We start from the raw sequence: 23251 nt of genomic DNA on the forward strand, positions 1-23251 counted from the left end.
GTGTACACTCCAAACACAAGGTGCTGGGGAAGAATGAGAATGGGGCATGCACAATGCAGTGGTACTTCTCAAAGAACAAGTGGGTGAATAATTAGGTCATTCTGCTATGCAAAGGGCTAAATGTTATCGGGAAAGTATACTAGAAAATTCCACGAGGGACAACACTGTCTTGCTCACCATTTTACACCCAGAACCTGGTGTGACACCTGGCTCACATTAGACATATATAAGAAATTAGCTGCCCTGAAAGCCCACCATGGCCTAGTTTATTCTACCATTGTAACATAGCTTCTTGTCAGGAATTAACAAGAGAATAGAGTTCGTTTTCTTGTGACTATATCCCCAAGCAATACTTTGAAATTATGCTGCAATTTCAAGCTTTACTTTAATCGGTAATTCATAAAATCCTTTAGAATGAAAACTGTTTAGACAGGCAGTCGATGGTAGTATTAAAGGTGTTTAAGGTGTTGCTGACTGAGTTCTTGATTGACAATGTCAAAACAACCATCATAGCCGGGGCTGAAATATTCAGGAATGCAACAAAACTGAAGATAGAACAAACAAAATCCCCATAACTATCTTAGCTATAATTACACAAACAGGTGCTAACTTGCATTTTGCTGAAGTCCTGAAACTGCCTTCAGGGCCAGGCAAGCAAACAGTACATTAAAGAACCAAAAAGAGGCTATAATAATAGAACTCGTTTGTCCGTCCAGAGCCTAGGAGGGCAATACCTTCCTGATTGTTCCACAACATTTACTCCTCGGCCATCTGTTTCCCTGGCCCCTCCATATCCTGATAAACCTCCACCATCCTGCCAGTAGGAATCCCTGCTGTAACTTTATGGTATCTCCAGCTTCCTGTCCTGGTTCTACAGGAGATTTATTTAGTCTTATCTGAGAGTGAGCATATATGCAGGAAGGAATGAATGCCAGGGCATCCAAGCAGGGCCCACAGGGGTTTCCTCCAGGAAAAGCCAGCAGGTCTGGCCTTGCTTTCTGGTTCTTGGGGCCCAGAGCTACATGGTCCCAATGGGTCTAATCCATGGCTTTTGAAACCTACCATTTATGGGGCACTGTGCTTAGTGCTTTAGATATGTTATCTTATTATCTTATTAGATTAATGACACAGCTACCTAGCAAAATAGGTTTTTCTCCCACCTCATGCTGCACATGAGGAAATAAGTCCCAAGAGAGGCTGTCGACCTTGGGCCCTTCACATGACTGAGGAGTGGCAGAGGTGGAATTTGGAACTCAGGTTGATTCTAAAGCCTGTGCTCTTAGTCGTTAAGTCCTCCAGCCTTCCCTTGGTTCCCCATGCCCCCTTCGGCAGCACTTCCATTTTTATTCCCTTTTTATTTTCCTCCCGTCTGGTGTTGCTTTCAAGTTCAAGGTGGAACTTATCTATTCATATAAGCTCCATGTCACATTCTTCATCTTAGCCTTCAAAGCCCTCCACAACTTGACCCTCCTTTGTTCTTCACCTCCTGCTCTCCCACATCCAGCCCAGGGGTCCTTCTGCACTTGCTGGCTCTGGTTACCTCCCACACCCTCTGTGGCACTGGCTCATAGCACTTTCCACTTCAGGCATTCTCCCGTCCCACCCGGCTTCCTGCTTCCTCACCATTCCCATTCCCTGTGCCTAAGCCTCCCCAGCCCTCCCACTCTGCCAGGGCTGCCTCTTTCTCTCCATGAAGCTCCCTTAAAGACTGCTATCTCCCTTAAGATGAAGTGCTAGTTCTCTGGCCCCTGGGCTGGCTGTTAACGATGTACCCATTTATGACGCCCTTAACACTGCTGACTTGGCTGTTTAAGTGTTGATTACTGCTTTGTCTGCAGAATTAGATTATAAACTCTTTGAGTGCCACGTATCTCTTTTTTATACTTTGGGATACATGTCTTAATAAGTAACTCAGTACTTTGCACACAAAAGAGGTTCAGTAAATATTTGTTGGTTTCCGTGTGATTATATTCTTGCCAGGTTGATACCAGCATTCATAGCCAAGGTGGGACTAAAGCACAGTGTAAAGGAGCTGACATTCATCTTCAGTGCCTCCCACATTCTACTTGGGGCCTTCCTCTCCTGCCTACAAGCTGAACACATTGACACACAAAACCCCTGCCACACAGCACTCCCCAGCTCAGGCCTGCCCTTGCTAGTCAGGTTGTGCCCCTGGGCTAACAGTCTACTGCTGTCATGTGTCTCCAGGGCCCAATTGCCTGGTTTTGTGTCCCAGTTCTGCTATGACCTGAGCAAGCTACTTAACCACTTGGGGCACCAGTTTCCTCATCTGTAAAATGGGGAAAATAATACTATTAGTGATTCATCAACTCTATTGAGGACCTATAATATGCCAGACAGTGTTCTAGGTGCCAGGCATAAAACAAATCCTCACCATCAGGAGACTTTCATTCTGGTGGAGAGATACAGACAAGGAATAAAGTAAATATATAGTACGTCAAAGAGTGATAAGTGCTATGGAAGGGAATATATGGGAAGGTGAGGAGCTGTGGTTTTAAATAACGTGACCTTGGAACACAGTTCCATAAGATTCTCCAGTAATCAAATGAATGTTAGCACTTAAAACAGTGCATGGTATATAATAAGTGCTAAATAATTGTTAGATAGGTATTATTGTATGTGAGATTTTTTCCTAAACAGAAAAATAGTGATTAAATGTTTGTTATAGTAATTTCTAAATAGAAAGTCACCAATGAAATTATTGCTATAATGATATGCTCCCTGTGCCGTTGGTGTGAGATGATTGTGCTAAACAATTCATGCACTGGGAGCCAGCGATAGATTATGAACTGAGACCAGCGTGTTAGCCCTAAGGATGACTCCCTAATGGGGGCACTACAGGCAAGGGCTCAAGTCACAGGGGAGATTCTTTGGGGCAGGGAGCACCTCCCCAGGTCATTCCCCCAACTCTGCTACCAAAGTCCATCTTGCCTTAGTGAAAGATACACGGGTTGCTCCCTACTCTAACCTGTTTGCTGGCTCTTTTTTTTTTTTTTGTAGGAATAAGGTAACTGCTCGAGACTGGATTGAAATCTTAATCCTAAAATATAACCCACATTAAATAATGGACTTTTGCAACTGACAAAAGAAATCCAGGCAGATGCTGAAAAGTTAGTCCTTTGCAACTACTTCTTACTTCTGGGTGTATCTTTTCACATATCACAAATCCTGCGACTTCACTAGGCCTTTAAAGAGTTAACCCCAAATCCGGAACACCCACTAATATAATTGAAGATGACATTAGTACCCAGAGTCCAGGAGGACCTCACTTTCTGCAGAAATTGAGACAAGTACCGATAGGCGTGACTGAACCTTGAGTTCATCATTTGCATCATTGAGGTTTTTCTCCAACACTGAGGGGTCTGGAGTGGGTGGTTCTGCTGTCCTCCCCCAGATTTCCCCAAAGATCTTCCCACCTGGACTCCTTTGAAGTTCAGAGATAAGAAGCAGGGTCTTCTGCAGGGGTCAGGAGCACAGCCTCCTCCAATCCCCATGCCCAGGGGATGAATGATAAAGGGCAGGGCCAGGAGCAACCTCTGTGAAATCATGGACGGTTGCTTTGAATTTCTCTTGAGACAGACCTCAGGATGCAGGGAAAGCTCAGAGAGTGGTGGAAAAAGAGGTTTCAAAAATGTCTGCAGTACACACCAAACTGTCTGCCTGTACTGAAGACCACTGCCCCAAAGACTGTAGGGCCTACCCTTCAAGATGCAGATACTGGGTGGTGACATGTTAGGGCCTTTTGAAAAGTGACCAGATATCTCAGAATCACATTCTAGCACACTGTATAATAATACAGATATTATTATTAATATAATAAGTACCACCCACTAACAAGAATTAGCATTTACTGAGTACTTTTGATGTGCTATTGTGCTCAGCACTTTACGTACCTTATAATCCTCACATTAACCCAATAGTGCACATACTCTTTCTAGACCCACTTTTATCATTATTATGCCCATTTATAGAAGAAGAATCGGTTGGATCCTCAGAGAGTTTAAGTGTCTTGCCTGAGGTCACCCAGCTAGTAAGTGTCAGAGTTGGGATTTGAGCCAGGCAGTCTGCTTTCAGAGCCTGTGTGGTTAACCATTGTACCTGTGTGCTATAACTAAGCCAGTTGCAAAGGAGCAGCTTCTGATTCAATCAGGGGCCAGGGAAGGCTTTTGGGGATATGTGCGCTTGAGCAGGGTTGTACTAGAGGAAGAGTTGGCTGCGAGAACAAGGTGGGGAGGTCAGGAACGGTTTGGGCAAAGGTGCGGAGGCATCAGAACAAAGCGAGCTCAGGTCACTGCAGTATCTGATATGGCCAGGGAAAGGCAGCAGAGCATTGTTGGCAAAGATAAGCCCAGAAGCAGGCAGGGACCTGCTCATGAAAGACGTTGCTGTCCTGCTACAGAGTTTGAATTTTTTCCTACAAGTAAGAGGAAATAATCTGTAACAGACACCCGTAGTTACCTACCTATCAACGAGTCGCCAGACCCCTGCCTCCTTGACTAACAGAACCCCCTTTTTTTGGTTAGGAAATCTACCCTCACCCCCACCCCCACCCCCACAATCCTATGCTTCTCAGACAACCATGGACATGCCTTACCTTGCTAGGAGGAGGCCCACAGCTCCTGAGGGCAAGTCTACTGGGGGCCTTGGGGACACTTTCTTCCCTGTTATAGATACACAGGGAGAAAAATGCGTCTTCTGCTGCTGGGTGCGGTGGTGTCTGGGTGCAGGAGCCATCGTGCATCCTGGAAGGCATCCAGTCTGGGAATAGCAGAGCGGAAGGGAGTGGGGAACTTGGGCTCCCAGACCTGGAGCCACTGAATTTGCCTCCTGGGTACCACCTTCCCCAGGTTTCTTGATGGGTGAGATGCTAAGTGTCTTTTTGGCCAAGTCAGATGAGCCAGAGCTTTCTATTTCTCAGGAGTCAAAGGTATCCTAACAAACTTATCATCAAAACTTTAAGGCAGGGAATCACATGATGACATCAGCAGGTTCTAAAGCTTCCTCTGGGAATGTGGGAGGGTGAGTTAGTGGTGCAAGGAAGGCCAGTTAGGGGGCAGTTGTCTTTCTGGAAGGGTCCACTCTTAGAAGTCTTCCTTTCCTGCTCAGCCCTAACAGGATTTTTAACTATTTTGGACATAGTGAAAGGAAAAAAATGCAGAAAATGTACAAAATCAAGTTAGTATCGACACACAAAAGTATTGATTGTGTTTCTGCACTGTTGCTACCAGTCGAGAAGACCTGGTCCCCAGCAGCCTCAGCCTGGTTGGCAAGTGAAGACAAGCCAGGAAGCCAAGGGGCTGGTTTACCTATGGACCAAAGGGCCTTGCTGTTCACTGTCTACCGCCCCTGACTAGAATGCGATCTAGAGTGGAACTACAATCCAAGAGATAAGAGACTTTGTCCTGTTTGCTCTATTCTTAGTACTAACATTCAACAAATCTTTGTTGAATGAACAAAGGAATCCTGAGCTGTTACCCCAGGCGCAGCCCACAGGGCCTGGCCAGCTCCACCCTCCCTCGTACATACTCCCTGCCTGATGTGCCCCTGCACTAGCCCTGGGAACCGGCCGTGCCAGGATGTTTGGGGCTCCCAGAGAATAAAACAATACAGACAAAAATAATCTCTCCTCACTTTGCCTCAGAATCCCCAGTGCTACTGTGTCTCTGTAAAGTGATGTTCTGCAGTCGCCCGCCTGCCAGGGGCTCATCTAAGGCTGGCTGGCAGACAGAGGCTGACTCCTTCACGAGGCCCAGGGAAATCTGTCTGAGAGGGCTGGGCTGGGCTGGGCCCCTCCAGCTCGGAGGCTAAGGGGCAGTATCCTCTCCAGGCCTCAGATGGCAACCCTGGATGTGAGGAGACAGACTGACCGGGAATCAGGAAGTCCTTTTCCCTCATCCAGGTCCCTGTGCTTAGATGTACCATCCCTCTCTCCTTTGTTCTCCCACCTCTCCTGCAGAGGGTCCTCAGCCCTTCCTTGTGGCCCTCTTTCCCTCCTGCTGTTTCCTGGCTTTATTCCTCGAGGGCTTCCTGTCACACTGACCTCTGTGTCTCCTCTCCCCATTCCTCAGATGACATTTTGTTTCATGCCTTCCGTTAGTCCAAAGCTGCCTGTCAGGGCCTTTCCTCCTCCTCAATTCTTTTGTCTCATCAAAAAAGCACTTAATCGGGGTTCAAAGTTTCCTTCTGGTGCTTCTTCCTGCGCCCAGGTGGCCTGAGAGGCAGTCATTTGCCATGTGAGAATCTCCCTCTCCCCCACCCCCCAACCCCCAACCCCAGGAAGGCTGTGAGAGAGGCAGCTGCGTCAGGCATGGCTGCAGGCCATATGCCTGGGCTTTGTTCCGAGTTAAACCCTTCCACAGTTCTCCAGCTATTCACAAGAAGTGACCTGGATCCCTCAGTGGGTTTAGTCACTCTGGAATGGATTCCCTGGGTGACAAATAAGTGGAGGACATTTTCTCAATACCCAAGGCTACCTTCGGGAGCCAATACACATGAAACCTCACTCAATAATACAGGATAAAATACTTTAGTGCTGAACTGATGGCCCCAAGTCAACCTCAGGGAGGCAGTCTCACTCCTGGGGCCGTCATGTCTGAGCCCCCAACTGGGCTGCAGCTCCTGAGCAGGCACCCTCCAGCCTGCAGTGTGCAGACCAGGAACAGCTTGGCCTTCACAACTCATCCTGCCCCACTCTGCTGTGCTTTTAGGATCTAAGTAACAGCCTCCCTTGGCAGATTCTCCCTCCTACCTGCAGGGAGGTAATACATTTTGCAGGTCTAAGCTCCACCCTGGTAGAGGAAAGCAGCCAAGGCATTTAAAGACAAGGGCCTCTTCATATAGAGAACCAGAGGTCACCCTGGCAGGTGGCAGTAATATTTCTTTTGTGGACAGCAAACAAGGTCACACTCCCTGCCTTTCTGAATTCTCTGCCTGCCTCTTCTGGTGGGGATTCAAGGTGCCCCTTTTCTCTATCCTGAGCTCAGCCGGCCTCCTTCCCCAGAGCCAGAACTTTGGAGTCAGTGCCCACTAGCTGGGCACTCTCAACAGCCCTCAGGCCACGGGGGACAGAGGAGAGTCATTTAAGGAGCACCCAACACACAACATAGAAGGGGCTTGTTCTGCTCTTTGTCCCATTTCTTTTCCTAGCAACTCAGCTAATCCGGCCCCTCTAAATCGGTGCCTGCCTTGGGATCCGACAGAGCCTGTTTCTGCCCTTGTTTGCCCACGTGCCAGCCCATCTTGGCTTCCTCAACCACAGTTCCAGCCCAGTGGAACCACCTCTGGCTTGGGGCTGGATTCATTTTCCATAACTTTCAGAGAGTGAGAAGAAAATTTTCTGTCAATTTCATCTGTTGACACACAGAAGCAGCTCCGTAAATATGAGTTGAATTTGGTGAAGAGCTGAAGGAAGAAAGGAAGGAGGGAGGGAAAGGAGGAGCGAATTCTGCCCAGTGGAACTCCTGACACCTTAAGGACTCCAGAGCCAAAGGTCTGAAAGCTCTCAAGCCAGGTGTGTGGGGTGGTGAGGGCAGGTGGAGAGGCAGAGCAGAGGGAAGAGCTGGCCACTGCTCTAGGGAGAAGGCCAGCCATAGCTGGGAGCTCAGAGCTCCCCCACTGGTCCCTGGATGCTCCTTTTCTGCCCCACTGACTTCTCCCAGTGCCCTGGAAATGCTAGAGACCCTGCCTCCTGGCTTCACTCTTGCCATTTCTTCTACCTGACTGCTCCTTCCTCTCCTCTTCACTTGTCTCATTCTTACTACTTCAAGACCAAGTACACATTTCCAGAGAGGCCTTCCCACCCATCACATCCCTATCCCAGTAGTGGGGGGCTCTTCCTACTGGGTTGCCTGCCAGCTCTTGCTCACGTGCCTAGTGTGCCACTTGACAGAGTATATTTGTCTATACGTCTCTCCCCTTAACAGCTTGGTCCATCCACAGATTTAGTCAGGCTTCATTTGCTGAGGGCCTGCTGTCTGCCAGGTCCTGTCCTGCAGCGATGGAGAGGCCTGGCTCCCCAGTGCCTCCAGGCAGCTCACGGTCCTGGGAAGGAGGACACTTGAGGAGGAGTTACAAGACGGTGGATGTCAGGGTGCTATGGGGTAGTTAAGAGGGCAGCGTGCTTTAGACTGGGATTGTGGGGTGGGACAGTCAGGGAGGGTCTCCCTAAAGGTGGAATATTTAAGCTGAAACCTAAAGAACGAGGAGGGCATGGCCAGGGAGAAAGGTAGGGCTGTGTGTGTGTGTGTATGTTGTGTGGCAGGAGCAGGGTCCCAGCTCAGGCCGAGTACGTGCATGTGCAAAGCCTCCATGGGGAAACAGACTGCCAGGCAGGAGGAACCCAAGCAGAGCCAGGTAGCCGGCAGACGGACAAAGCTGGAGTCAGGTAGGAGATGCCAGTGGAGCACCAGGAAGGTCATGTTCAGTGCCAGCTCCAGAAAAGGAGGATGTGTGACTTACATGTTTTGTATTTCTGGGGGCCTACAGGGTAACAGAAGTGTTTATTGAACAAATAAAGAAAACACTTTAACTAGAGAAACAATTTAAACAGGATATGGGGATCTAGACAAATGAAACAAAACCACCTCTCAAGGCCAGCTGTGCCACTACAAGGGCCATTTCAACATTTAACTGGGAGTCTGGGGAGCACCATCTGATTGGAGCCATCTGACTGGCACAGGGACAGGTTTGCAATGAGCACATATGGCATGATTTGAGTTGGTCAAATTTAGCAAGACAAGTATGCCATTTATCCAAAGCAGGCCTATCTGAAGCCAGTGGGGGGGTGGATCTAAGTGCATCTGCCAGGCTGGGACTTTACACAGCAGGGGAGCCTGGCAGACAGAGACCCAGCCAGGGGCCATCTTGACACCACTCATCAGAGAGGGGCTCTCTCTGCTACTCCCTACAATCCTGTGGACTTCAGAGAATTGGAGCACTTTAGAGCTGGGGGGACTCTGAGGAGCATCTTTTCAGCCCCTAATTTTACAGATGAGGACACTCAAGCCAGAAAGGTTGAATGAGTTACCTTACGGTAGTGGCAGGAGCAGGCTGGGTCTCAGGTCTCCTGATTCTACATCTAATCTGGTAAGCACACCTAAAGGGAAGAAAGGATGAAGGGAGATGAGAGAGAGGAGTGAGGAAACTACACTGGGGCCATCTCATGGGAAATAAAGCAAAAAGCTGATCTCCATAGCAAGGGCGATTAGGAAATACTGTGCTTTGTAACGGCCTCCTAACCCGAGTTAAGGCAACATGTTGGAAGGCAATGAGTGACAACTCAATGTTCAAATTTCTTACCTGAAGGCTCACCTCTGGGAGGAAATTCTTCACTTCAAAGATCCAGATGCCTGGCTGTAGTTGGGACCACATATCGTCCTACTTGAGGCTGTAATCCTTAACCAGTAGCTAGGAGCAGAGGTCTGGGGCAAAGTAGCCAAAGTTTGTCTGAGTCCTTACACTTGTATTGTCTCCCAATATCTTTTCTCACCTTCTTTCTAATATAATAGAACTGATTTTTAGTTGGCACATGGCTACCTAGAGTAAAGACCAGCTCCTTCTGGCTAAGAGTTACCTCTGTGACTAACTTTTTTTTTTTATTAAGGTATCATTGATATACAATTCGATGCTCAGGTTTCACATGAACAACATTGTGGTTATTACATTCCCCCCTATTATCAAGTCCCCACCACATAGCCCATTACAGTCACTGCCCATCAGCATAGTGAGATGCTATAGATCCACTACTTGTGTGACTAACTTTTGATCAATGACATGTAAGCAGAGGAATCAGGGGCAGCTTCAGGAAGTCACCTAAAAGCAGGAGTTCTCTATCTGGGGAGATTTTGCCTCCTACCCCTCAGGAACATTTGGCAATACCTGCGGATATTTTTATTTGCAAATCTGGGAAGGAGGAAGTCACCATGGCATCTAGTGGGTAGAGGCCAAGGATGGTGCGAAACACCCTACAGTACAGTACAAGCCTTTTCAACAATGAACCATCTGACCAAAGTGCCAAAAGTACCAAGACTGAGAAACCCTGCCTTAAACGAAGAGGGCATGCTCATCCTGCTCCTTCCTCTCTACTGCTGATTGGAGTGGGATGTGAAGGCTGGAGTCTGAGCAGCCATCTTTGACCAGGAGGTGGAAGCCACATGTCAAGGGCAGTGAAGCAATAAGATAGAAGTAATCTGGATCCCTGATGATCCTGAAACTGCTGTTACCAGCTATGCATGGCTCACTGCCAGATTCAGAATCAAGTTCTATTCATTTAAGCCTTTGTTGCTTTGGGTTTTCTGTCACTCATAGCTTAATTTGATACCTTTCTCCCTCTTGCTCCTTTTCCATTCTCATCAGCTTCAGCAAGCCTCTACCCACCCAGCCCTTGCTCCTGGTCTCTCCTCCCTTAGTACCCCTTCATTGCTCCCAGGTTTCAGCTCCAGATTTACCTGAGTAAAGAAACTATATTCATTCATTCTCAGTTTGATATACTTGGAATTCTGATAATTGTTCTAAGACCCATCTGGTTGCAGATCTGAGACTATCACTTCCCACTCCTTCCAGATTCCCAGCCAAGCAGGCTCTAACTAGTCTTAACAGTAAACCATATCAAGTGGGTTCTAAACATTTCTTTGTAAGCCATGTTCTCCAAGACTAGATGCTATCTGTAATGACTGCTACAGTGTGAGCGCCATCCCAGTAGAGTGGAGGCTTCTTGACCAGTGGGAATGGACCTTGGCCCTTTCTCCATACAGGTACTACCAGCTGGGTATCAGCCCTGGTCATATTGTACCTGAAGAATTTATCTATCCATCCATCCATCCATCCATTCATCCATCCATCCATCCATCCAACACATTCATGGGTCATGTTCACGGCTCTAGCAAGGAATCTGCTACAATACCCTGGAGGTGTTTCCATTCATCATTATTATTTACCACAGCTTAAAAATGACAAACCCTTGGCTACCAAGTAGATCGCCCAGAGAAACTGAAGGGAAGGGCTGGCTCTTTTCTTGACCTCTTTATGTCTTTACTTTGCTAGTATTGGAGAACTTGATATTAAGTAGCCCTTTCCTTTCTGGGATTTTAAAGCCTGCCACTACAGAGTGAAGAAAAAAGTCATGGTGACCTCACCACTATTTAAATGAATTCACAGTTATACAATCACACAATCAGGGATCCAAAAGTAAATCATTTGTATTCAAGCACAGATATTCCAGAACAAGGAGAGGAATTTCAGCCAGAATATTTGCCACTGCTTGGGATCGTCTACTTGACATCTTGAAGACATAATAAAATGCATAGAATGGATTGTTTCAAGGGGAAAGTGGGCAAGGACCAAAGAATAGTAAAATGAGGGGCATTTCAGTGGGCCTCATGTCCTTCAGATGAACAGGCATAAATTCTGAGTCTAGTTCCACATTTCAGAGTCATGACTGTCAGCCTGATGTGAGGATGGAAGCTTTCAACTCAGCCAAAGTAATTTAGTGTGAGAAGAACAAAGTTGAATCAATCCAGTTGTCTTCCTTTTCAGAATATTTGTTGACTGAAACAGAGGAGGGAGAGTATGGCTGCCATGTTAAAAGGGGGCGCGAATTAATGTTATATACACTATGGAAGCCAGCCTTCAAGAAAGAACCCAGTACTTCCACCTCCTGATATTCACACCCACGTGTAGTCCCCTCCCATATTGCATTAGAGTTGGTCAGTGTGATCAATAGAATACGGTAGAAATGGTATGAGACTTCTGAGGCTAGGTCACGAAAGACATGTGGCTTCTGCCTTGCTCGCTCTATTGAAGCACTCACTCTGGGGGATGTAGCCCCATGGCGAGGTCTGTGGCCACAAACTGCGGCATCCTGCCAACAGCCGGGTGAGGGGCCATCTTAGAAGCCAGTCCTCCAGCCTCAGTCAGACCTTCATGAGTGACCCTGAGTGTGCACCATTCAGCTGAGCTACTCCCCGCCCCACAGAAACTGTGAGATAATAAATTTAAACTGCTAGGGCCTGGGGTCGTGTGTTAACACAGCAATAGGTAACTACTGTATCCCTTGTCATGTCAGTGTACGTCAGCAGCTCAGTTAATCCCCATGACGATCCTGTGAAATAGAAATTTCCTCCATCTTAGAGGCATGAAAGTAGGTCCAGAGGGACTAAGTGATTTCCTAGGGTCAAACAGCTGCCTTCAATGCCCATGAACCACGTTGCCCAGTCACACCTGAGACTTTCTTCCTCTTCCTCCCACTGACCTACAGAGAAAAGCCAGGCTGTCCTGCTGACCGCGGTCTTGGGGTCAGGGATGAGATGATACCATCAGTGGGGAGTGGATGAGGGTCTGAAAACTACCACTGCCTACAGAAATTTTATTCTTATACACTCTATGAAGCAGTTTCAAGAACTTGGCGGAGAGGAGGGGAAGCAAGTGGCATTCTAAGGCTATGGCAAATAAATGAAAACACTAAAAGATGGATAACATTTCTCATTAGAGTCAGAAAGCTAATGACAAATCAATAAGACCTTCATTGAGACAAAAGGATGTTGGTGTCATTTGCAGGTCTATGACGGACAAGCCATGGGAGAGCAGCTGAGGCCTGAAAGCTTGGGCACCTCTTGGGCAGGATTTTCCTCGCCAGTCAGCTTGGGAGCCCAGGTGTGGCCATCGCCTGACTGAGGCCGGATGCCTTGTTGCTCAATCTGACTCAGAAGGAAGAAAGCGACCTGGAGCGATTTTTCTGCCTATTCTGGAAAGGACTTCATCTATGTTCTGCTGGGCATCATTAACAATACAGACCTTGAACAACGTGGGAGTTAGGGGCACTACCCACTGTGCAGTCGAAAATCCATGTGTTATTTCTGACTCCCCCCCAAAACTTAATTACTAATAGTCTCCTGTTGACTGGAAGCCTTCCTGATAACATAAACAGTCTATTAACACACATTTTCTATGCTATATGAATTGTGTACTGTATTCTTACAATAAAGTAAGCTAAGAAAAGGTGTTTTCTAAAATTGTTGCAAATATACAATATACTTATTGAAAAATGATTCTGATGTATTTATTGAAAAAATCCATGCATAAGTGGATCCACGTAGTTCAAACCCATGTTGTTCAAGGGTTAACTATATCTTCTTTTCCTCAGTTCTCCACACAGTGGAAATAAAAGAGCATGGTTTCCTCTGAGGTCATTTTTTTGGCCAATAAATCAGATTGATTCTGAGCTCTTTGATGGAGTTTGGGATTGCTCATTAAGGACTGAAATTAATGCTTATAACAAAGCCCAAGTGGACTAATGAGAGTTTGAATACCCGACCCCTAAACCCATACTTCTCAAATTTAGTGTAAAGGAATCACCTAGGAGACCATATTAAAATGTAGACTCTGGCTCAGCCCAGCCCAGTCCATCCTCTCCCTGCCCTCCGTCCTGACCTGCACAACTATCCCCCACACACCCAAAGCCATATGTTGCCTCCTGGGGGCTCGATTCGCCTTCCTGGGAAAACTCCACACTCCACCCACCCCGAAAGAAAAAATGCAGATTCTGACTGAGCAGGTCTGGACAGGGGCCTGAAATCCTGCGTTTCTAACCAGCTCTTGGGGGATGCCAGTGCTCCAGGCCATGATCATCACTTTAGTAAGGAGGGGCAGAAAGCATTCCGCCTCATGGTCTGCATATGAGAATCACCTAGAGCTAAAAAAAAATACTGATGCCAGGGCCACACTCCCAGAAATTCGGCTTCAACTGGTCTCCTGCGCATCCTGGGCATCAAGATTCTGGTGTGTGGAGAGTGCGAGGACCACAGGTCTAAAAGCCTATGTCCAGTCGCTCACTGCTTCCCTACTGATCTCTTTCCTTGGAGAAGCGGCTGTAGTGCAGGGTCACTGTGAACCTGGGGACAGGCACTCTGCTTTCCCTAGGCTGTCCCTGTGATTTGCCTTCCCATCTGAGGACAGGGGCAATGACTGCTGCCTTAGGGGGTTGTCGTGACAATGGAGCACATTCACATTTCCATGGAGAACTCAGAATAGTGCCTGGCACAATGTGTTATGACTTCATTATTATTTCCAACTGTGAAAGAATTAAGATGAGCTAAGTTTTAATAGATGGCTATCCATGTGGGGCCCAGGAGTGGGGAAATGTCTTTGTTGAGAATTTGGAAGGAAGAGATTTGGGTCTGTGGGGGTGGAATTCAAGACCCGCTCCTGAAACAGGGTCACTGAAAGCTAAACTAGGACCCTGAAGATCAAGTTCTACTTCCACAATAACATTCAGGCAACATTTACAGGGTTGCTCAGTGTATACAAGGCAGTGTGCTAAATCTTAGGGAGAACTGCCTAGAACTAGAAAGTAAGGGTCTTTAGCTTTCAAGAGCTTCTGGTCTAATGCAGAAAGTAAGCCAAGTCGGGTAGCTTCCTTATTATCCATAGGACTCATCCATTTACTCAACCACTATCTAAAGGAGCTTGCTGTGAGCTAGCTACAAGAAGGCAGGTTTCCTTCCTCCAAGATTCTTAACGGTCTGTGGAAGGATACAGAAAAAGAAATAGAAAATTATACAGCTTCTGGGTGCTTTGGGAACCCGGAAGAGGAGGCCCTCCGCACCACCAGACTAGGCTGGAGAAGAATGTCTGGGAAAGTTCTTGGAGGAAGTGATGGGCTGATCGATTCCAGGCCCATAGCCTTGCATCTGAAGTGTTTTAGGTCTTTGTCCCACTTATCCTCTCAGACAATGCTAGCCCGTTTTCTATATCTATCCATGCTCTAGTAACTAACTTTGCTCAAGTTTGCCAGGTACATGGGAGCAAAGACAGCATTTGTCTTCTTCACCAAGGACACTGAGCTGTACTCAATGCTTCAATGAATAAATGTGCTCTTTGCAGGTTACAAGCTGGCCTTTGTGCAGCCATCTCAACAGCAGTAGGTGACAGCCACCTACAGGATGGTCCTACATCCTTCCTGAGCTCTACTAGGCTCTGGAAGCCTGGTCAGCAGCCCCAGTTGATGAGTCAAAAGGTCTGGAATTGCTGGTACTACCTGCCACATAGTATACCTACTTCTGCCTCAGTTTCCCTTTGTGACTAGATACCCTCTGTGAACACCAGCCAGTCTTTTAACCAGCAGTTCCTGAGCCCTTCCTTCTGGGGGCTGGATCATGTGCCATTTATCCTCAGCTATGGTCTTGTCCTTTTTGTGAAAGGGCTGATGGCAGAGAACTATGGAACTGATCCAAGCCACCAGTGAACTCTGCCACCAGTTCCCTGAACCCCAGTGGCCTCCTCCACCAGCACCTGCTGCAAATGAGGCCAAGTGAGCTGCCCCTTTATACACAGTGTGCTGGCCTGCTCAGTCTCTGCAACTTTCCCAGCCTGCCTATCCTTTCCCAGGCTGCTTGTGAACCCCTGCCAGCATTCACTGCATGCGAGTTGTTTCTAGGGTAGACAGACCTTTTCAAATTTAGCCTTCCTCTCTAGTTCCTACTTTTAGGGTGTAATCTCAATCTCTCCCCTGACGTCCCGTGCCACCTGCAGTACTTCACCCGGAGACCTTTTCCCCTCACATCACAGCTGTTGTATACCTGTCTTCGCTTCTGTTAGGATGTAAACCAGGCACGTATGTTTTTTCTTTGTATGTCACTAGACCCTGAATTACTGCTTGTTGAAGAGATGAAGAAGTCATAGGAAAACACCAAATACAAATTAAATGGAATGTAATAGTCTCCCTAACCCTCAGGCCCCATTCCATTCAGTCTGCACACCACTCCCTAAATTAATGGTTCTACAGCTAGCCATTCTCATGCCAAAAGAAACTAGCAGCTCCCTATTGCATTAAATTTATATTCTTCATCCAAACCCCCATTGCCACATCTTGTCTCCTGATACTTCAAACCCTCACCCCTAACTATACTTCCATAAAGACTCATTTGTTCCTCTTTTCCAACTTAGTATCTAAATTTCTTCATCCTGGAAGATTTTCTTTTCTTTCTCCTATTCCCATCTTGTCACCTAGAATTTGGTTATTGGCCTGCCCAGCTGAAACTCCATGCTAAGACTTTTTAGGATGGAAAAGGCCATAATCTAAATGTTGGGAGCAGATTGTGTCTGGAAGAGATGAGTTTTCATAAATCCTTTAGGAGTGAATTGCATCCTTGTTTTGGGAAACTGTGGTTACACAAATAACAAAAATCTGCCCAAGATTCTCGGGGGTCAGAACTGTGAGGAAATCATGAAGCTGAAGGTAAATGTTTTCAGTCTGAGAAGCTGAGTGTTGCTGTTTGGTAATCGGGATGGTGTCTGTAGTTGAGTAGGAGTGCTGGTAGAGAGGTGGAGAATGTTTTTGGAGTTGCAACAAATTTCGCTGATGTGTTCCTGCAGGCTGTGGGGCTTCTTTATTGAGAGTTGCTTGCTAATAATAACAGCAGTTGTTACACACTTACCATGTGCCCGCCCTGAGATAAACCCTTGCAAATATTAACTCCTGTAATCCCCACAATTTTAGGATTTTTCAGGTGAGGAAAAGAAGGCCCTGAGAAATTAAGGATCGTGTCTTGCAAATAAGAGGTAGCCAAAATATGAACACCTTGAGTCCAACTCCACAGCCTGTGTTCCTAGCTTCAGAGCCTATATTTATGTCTTAAATATCTCACCCCTTTAAATTTCTTTTTGGGATATGTTTTATAATTAGAATAGTAGTAGATGCTTATTATTTGACAGTGCAAACTCAAAAACATTTTACTGGTAGAGATGCCCAATCACATTTTGCCACTTTTTCATCGTGCATTATTTGCTTGTTGTTTCATATTCATAGGTCATATTTCTCCCAAGGAATTCGGAGTCTCCTTGAATTGTGGCTTAACCTTCCACTCTTACCTTCCACAGAAGGCCCAACTGTATCCTCCCTAAATACTCATTGAATTGAATTAAACTGGTACTCCAATGACCTTCTCCTTCTGGAGCAGAGCAAAGCTAATGAAAATAATAACAATATAGTAGATTAAGTTTCTGGGGAAGGTGGAAGCTGCTTCCACTATTATAGTGTTCTATTATAATAGTGTTCTATTTCCACTGTAAATAGAACATAGTAACATAAAAATAATTTTGCTGTACAAACATGAGAAGTGCTACTGCAGACCCCCAGAGGTGTATAATTGATTTGAACTTTAAAACACCAAAATGAAGCAGTGTTTAATTTAGGGCTTTGCTGTCCAGGGTAACTCAAAATTGCAGCTGTAGACAGCTGTATGCACATAGTCATAGTCCATGCTTTGGGTCCCTCTGCCAGCACGAAGGAGAGAAGGCCTTTCTGTACTTGCAGGAATTCTTAGTCCAGGTTGTATAAGTTACTGTATGTACTGCCTGAGAAAATTCAGCTCTCAGGTTCCAGAAAGGGGAGGACAAAACCTACTAGATCTTTCTTCTCAGATGGCAATTAAATACACATTCTCATTCCTTTTACATGCTCACATTGCTGCCTCTGAAGCTAGACTCACTATAAGCCACTTATTGTCAGAGAACACACTCACTGAAGACTCACTGTAAACTGCTTATTACTTGTCATACAACATGCACAGTGCTTGTTCTTCTGTGACTTCCCCAATTTCTAAATTGTAAGGCGTCACAAGTGCAATCTGATCGCTCACAGACTTGATCACGTAAACCTGGTTTTCCCACACTACCTGCTAACCCTGTATCTTGGTAATGTTTTTCATCATACAGACAAAAAGGGTTTGGTCTCAACCAGTGAAATGGATCAAAGATCTAAAATTCTTTGTTGAGTCATAAAGTGTAATTAACGACACACACAGCTTTCCTTTGCACGGGTTTCTTTCTCAGATCCCCCTTCACAGAACTGTTAAATGTGCTTGAATTGTTACTGAATCATGTCAGTGACTCATTTGAGAGTTGGCTCCAACACCCGCAGGCAGAATTCCTCTGCAGGCTAGTCCCATAAGTGCCTTGAGCATTTCTTCCTCTGTTCTCCAAGGACCAGTGGAAACTGAGATGCCACCAGAGCCTGGCACATTACGGAGGTCAATAAAGATTTGTTTAAATATGATTTAAAGTCATACTCTATTTTAAAGGATAATTTTGTATATATGAGAATTCGTGCTTCGTATGTGAAGATTTGTTTTATTTCATTTATCTTAAAGGGGGTAAAACAATGTTATACCTAAAATGTCTGTTTTCAAGGAACTTCATATTATGATGGAATGAAACACACAGGCCTGGCTGCACTCAGGGTACTGTTACTTTCCACTTGGACAGGCAATCCACCATGAGTCCTTAGCATCCTTTCAAGTTCTTGCAAGTAATGCTAAGAATGCAAGACCCTGCTCACTTGGGTCATTTCTCAGGGTTGTGTTTGCAGTGAGCAACCTGGAAGGGTGAGGGGATGTCTCCCTATAGGACAAAGAGCAGGCTTGCTTACTGACTGCTATAAAACGGTGGGGACCGCAAGCTTATCATTCTTTTCTGTAATGCAACCCATTTTGTGTTCAAGCGTCCATCTGGACTCACCTGCTTCGTTCCTGAGAGAACTGGGGTTCAGGGAACCAACACAAACACGTTGATACTCTGGCTACTGCTTCTGCCCTAACAGCCTTTCATCTCTGATCCCGTGGTCTCGCGTGTTCTGTCAGCATCCATGAAACTGAGAAGCTGACGCGTTAGCTTGCATGCAATAGGATAAAATCTCAAAACCGTCAGTTCTTGACACTTACTAGCTGGGTATTACTACCCAATTCATTTAACCTCTTTTAGCTGCAGTGTCCCTTTTTTACGAAGAGGCCGATAGTACCTGCCTCACAGTAAGGTTGTGGGATTACGTGAGAACGTGAAGATCCCTACCACACTCTACTCTTCCTGATAGACTCCTTCTCTCTTGAGAACACTGACAGACTGCTTTGTTGAGATGCTTGTTGATGCTAGGCAGGCAGGAACGGAGAGAATCACAGGGTGGGTTGTGCGGGTCTTAGCTTGGTGCAGCAGTGGGTTGGGGGGGATAGGGGAGTGGCTGCATAGCAACCATGCCGTTTTTTAGATTGTCTATTTCAAGTGGCTTTGGGGCCGTGCCGCTGGGAATTACCGCCCCCTCCTCCGCCCGAGCTACCGGATTCGCAGCGACGCGTCGGGCCGAGCAGCTCCTGCCCGCGCAGCTCCTTCCCGCCGGCTCGCTCCGCAGCCCGCGCTTCCGGGCCTCCGCGCCGCACGCACCGCACACGCATGCTCCTGGCGCTCCCACGCGCGCGCTGGCCCTCCCGGCCGCTGCCCGCGCAGCCGCGTGCTCCGGCGCGCACGGAGGCAGCGTCCGGTACTAGGACGAGCTTTCGGCGGATGTTGCGGCACGGGGCGCTTAGCCCCCTTCAGTCCACCAGAGCCCGGATACCTCAGATATTCGGCTCTGGGTCTGTGGGGAGAGAAATACAACCCAAATCCCATGGTACCGAACCCGCGCAAATACGCACAAGCACGCACACAGACGTCGCCGCGGCCCGCCGGGGCAGAGCTCGAGGCCCGGGAGGGGCCGCTGCTCGAGACCGGCTGCTGAAGGTGCGACGTAAGCGCAACGGCCGGCGCGGGGCCTGCAGAGCCGCGGCCGGGCCGGGACAGGGCGTGGCCAGCCGCGGGAGAGACCCGGTAGGCGGGGTTGTTCGCGGCAGGACGGGAACTGGGAGGAAGAGCGCGGCGTGATTTGCCCTGCGCGGCCGGCCGGGTGTGGCGGACTGGCGGAGCCTTTCTCTCACGGGCTTTTAGACCTTGTCGGCGGGCGGTTGCCGGGCTTGTGTTTGGTGGCGGCTCTCCCGGCTGTCCATGGAGGTCTCAGTGACACAGATGGACGCCCGAACGGACGGTTCAGCGTGTAGGGGCCAGGACGCGAGGCCATAGCCTCTGGCTCAACAGGGCAGATGCGCAGAGACTCCAACAGGTGGCTCCGTGGCGCAATGGATAGCGCATTGGACTTCTAGAGGCTGAAGGCATTCAAAGGTTCCGGGTTCGAGTCCCGGCGGAGTCGAGCTGTTGTTTTTTTTCCCCCGTAATTTATCTTCTAGCCCGGTCACCTCTCCAACTCCTTTCCTTTTTCTGGACTCTAACTCGCCTCCCGTCCTCTGCGCTGTTTCACTACCGCATTCGGCCCCTATGGCCCTTTCCCCTCAGGGTGCCCGCTCGGTTCGCCTCCCGTCCGCAGCTGCCCCTGCTCGGTGACTCAGGGCCTGGGTCAGGCCGGCTGCGGAGCCTGAACCAGAGATGGGAAGAGCGGCGCCAGGCGGCGGCGAAGCGGGCGCGGTGTCGGCGTAAAGGAGAGCGCGGGGCGGGCCCAGATAGCAAGTGCTCCGGCGGAGCTGCCCCCACGAAGGGTGACACCGCTTCGTCTGCAGCGCGACCGCTGCTGCTAGGGAGGGGCCAGGGAAGGATGAGGAGACACGCCTCCATGCTAAATTGCGCCGTCCCGGCTCCCTCTCCCTCGGGCCCAGGACATGTCCCTCGGGCTTCAAAATGGTCACAGATTCGAATCTTAAGTAGGACCCTGTCAAAAGTGCAGATTGCTGCGGGTCACTTCGAGCCTTTAATTCGGTCGATCAGGGGCGGCGCCCAGGAGTTTGCATTTCTGATAAGACCTCCCGCTCCCCTGGCTATGATTCAGAGATTACTCTTTTACCTACAATTCAAATCTTTGCGCAAGATTAGGGTTCCACTTCTCTAATGTTAATAAATCAATGAATGAATGGAATTTCAAGTGTTCTTTGTGCAAACAACCCAAATCGTCAAAAAGGTACAGGGAAAAGTAAACACCCTTGTTCTTCCTATATTCCAGTCTTGCAATTCTCTATAAGCTAATAGTGAAAATGGTTCTCGGAAATATTTTCAGATTTATGCACATCAGCACTTTTATATCTATTGTGTATGTTGTTACTGACAGAGGTGATACACAATTGGTAGTGTGCTGTACTTGCTCTTACTCTAATACAGGTAGTTACCTTGTGCCGTGTACATGTGTATCATATTGATTTAACTGTCCCCAATAGTTGGGCATTTGGGTGTCCAGTATTTTCCTGTTAAACACAGTGCTTCAGTGAACTTTCTTGTTCTTACATTGTTGTACACAAGTGCAAGAATATCTGTAGGATAGAGTCCTTGGAAGTTCAGTTGCTAGGTCAAAGGTTTGTTTATGCATACTTTGATAGATGTTGCCAAACTGCTCTCAGAGAGATTGCACCCATTTTACTTTCACTGGCAATGTGTGAGGGTGCTCATTTCCCCACAGTCGACGTTATCAAACATGGTTCCTCGTTGTACTTTCAATTCATGTCTTCTATTATTAGTAAAGCTGTGCATCTTTTCACACATAGAATAATTTTTACTTTTTTTGTGATTTATTTGTCCTGCTAGAGTTTTGCTCATATTCTACTGCATCATTGGTCATTTTCTTACTGGTTTGTAGGAATTCTTTACATATTAAGGAAACCAGCCCTTTATAATATTTGTTATAATTCTTAGTGCTTTTATTTTGCTTATGGTATTTTATTTTTTGTCTTACAGAAATTCATGTATTTGAATTTATCGATCTTAAATAACAGTGGGGAGAGTGCGCATCCCTGTCTAGTTCCCAATCTCAGAGGAAATCCTTTCAGCTTCTTGCTGTTCAATATAATGTTGGCTGTGGGTTTATCATAGATGGCTTTTATTATGTTGACGTACTTGCCCTCTATTCCCATTTTGCTGAGAGTTTTTATCATGAATGGATGTTGAACTTTGTCAAATGCTTTTTCAGCATCTATGGAGATGATCATGTGGTTTTTGTCTTTCTTTTTGTTGATGTGGTGGATGATGTTGATGGACTTTCGAATGTTGTACCATCCTTGCATCCCTGGGATGAATCCCACTTGGTCGTGGTGTATGATCCTTTTGATGTATTTTTGAATTCGGTTTGCTAATATTTTGTTGAGTATTTTTGCATCTACGTTCATCAGGGATATTGGTCTGTAGTTTTCTTTTTTGGTGGCGTCTTTGCCTGGTTTTGGTATTAGGGTGATGTTAGCTTCATAGAATGAGTTTGGGAGTATCCCCTCCTCCTCTATTTTTTGGAAAACTTTAAGGAGAATGGGTATTATGTCTTCCCTGTATGTCTGATAAAATTCCGAGGTAAATCCATCTGGCCCGGGGGTTTTGTTCTTTGGTAGTTTTTTGATTACCGCTTCAATTTCGTTGCTGGTAATTGGTCTGTTTAGATTTTCTGTTTCTTTCTGGGTCAATCTTGGAAGGTTGTATTTTTCTAGGAAGTTGTCCATTTCTCCTAGGTTTCCCAGCTTGTTAGCATATAGGTTTTCATAGTAGTCTCTAATAATTCTTTGTATTTCTGTGGGGTCCGTCGTGATTTTTCCTTTCTCATTTCTGATACTGTTGATTTGTGTTGACTCTCTTTTCTTCTTAATAAGTCTGGCTAGAGGCTTATCTATTTTGTTTATTTTCTTGAAGAACCAGCTCTTGGTTTCATTGATTTTTGCTATTGTTTTATTCTTCTCAATTTTATTTATTTCTTCTCTGATCTTTATTATGTCCCTCCTTCTGCTGACCTTAGGCCTCATCTGTTCTTCTTTTTCCAATTTTGATAATTGTGACATTAGACCATTCATTTGGGATTGCTCTTCCTTTTTTAAATGTGCTTGGATTGCTATATACTTTCCTCTTAAGACTGCTTTTGCTGTGTCCCACAGAAGTTGGGGCTTAGTGTTGTTGTTGTCATTTGTTTCCATATATTGCTGGATCTCCATTTTGATTTGGTCATTGATCCATTGATTATTTAGGAGCGTGTTGTTAAGCCTCCATGTGTTTGTGAGCCTCTTTGCTTTCTTTGTACAGTTTATTTCTAGTTTTATGCCTTTGTGGTCTGAAAAGTTGGTTGGTAGGATTTCAATCTTTTGGAATTTTCTGAGGCTCTTTTTGTGGCCTAGTATGTGGTCTATTCTGGAGAATGTTCCATGTGCACTTGAGAAGAATGTATATCCTGTTGCTTTTGGATGTAGAGTTCTATAGATGTCTATTAGGTCCATCTGCTCTACTGTGTTGTTCAGTGCTTCCGTGTCCTTACTTATTTTCTGCCCGGTGGATCTATCCTTTGGAGTGAGTGGTGTGTTGAAGTCTCCTAGAATGAATTCATTGCAGTCTATATCCCCCTTTAGTTCTGTTAGTATTTGTTTCACATACGCTGGTGCACCTGTGTTGGGAGCATATATATTTA

General features: G+C 46.6%; 1 non-coding gene across 1 annotated transcript; it reads left to right on the forward strand.

Annotated features, from left to right (window-relative positions):
* Positions 1-19941: 19941 nt before the first annotated feature.
* TRNAR-UCU (transfer RNA arginine (anticodon UCU)) lies at positions 19942-20026 on the forward strand. Its single transcript is given in 2 exon segments — positions 19942-19978; positions 19991-20026. It is a non-coding gene; the product is annotated as a tRNA-Arg (tRNA).
* The last annotated feature ends 3225 nt before the right edge of the window (positions 20027-23251 follow it).

The sequence above is a fragment of the Manis pentadactyla genome, chromosome 4, assembly GCF_030020395.1.
Source record: "Manis pentadactyla isolate mManPen7 chromosome 4, mManPen7.hap1, whole genome shotgun sequence".
Lineage (NCBI taxonomy): Eukaryota > Metazoa > Chordata > Mammalia > Pholidota > Manidae > Manis > Manis pentadactyla.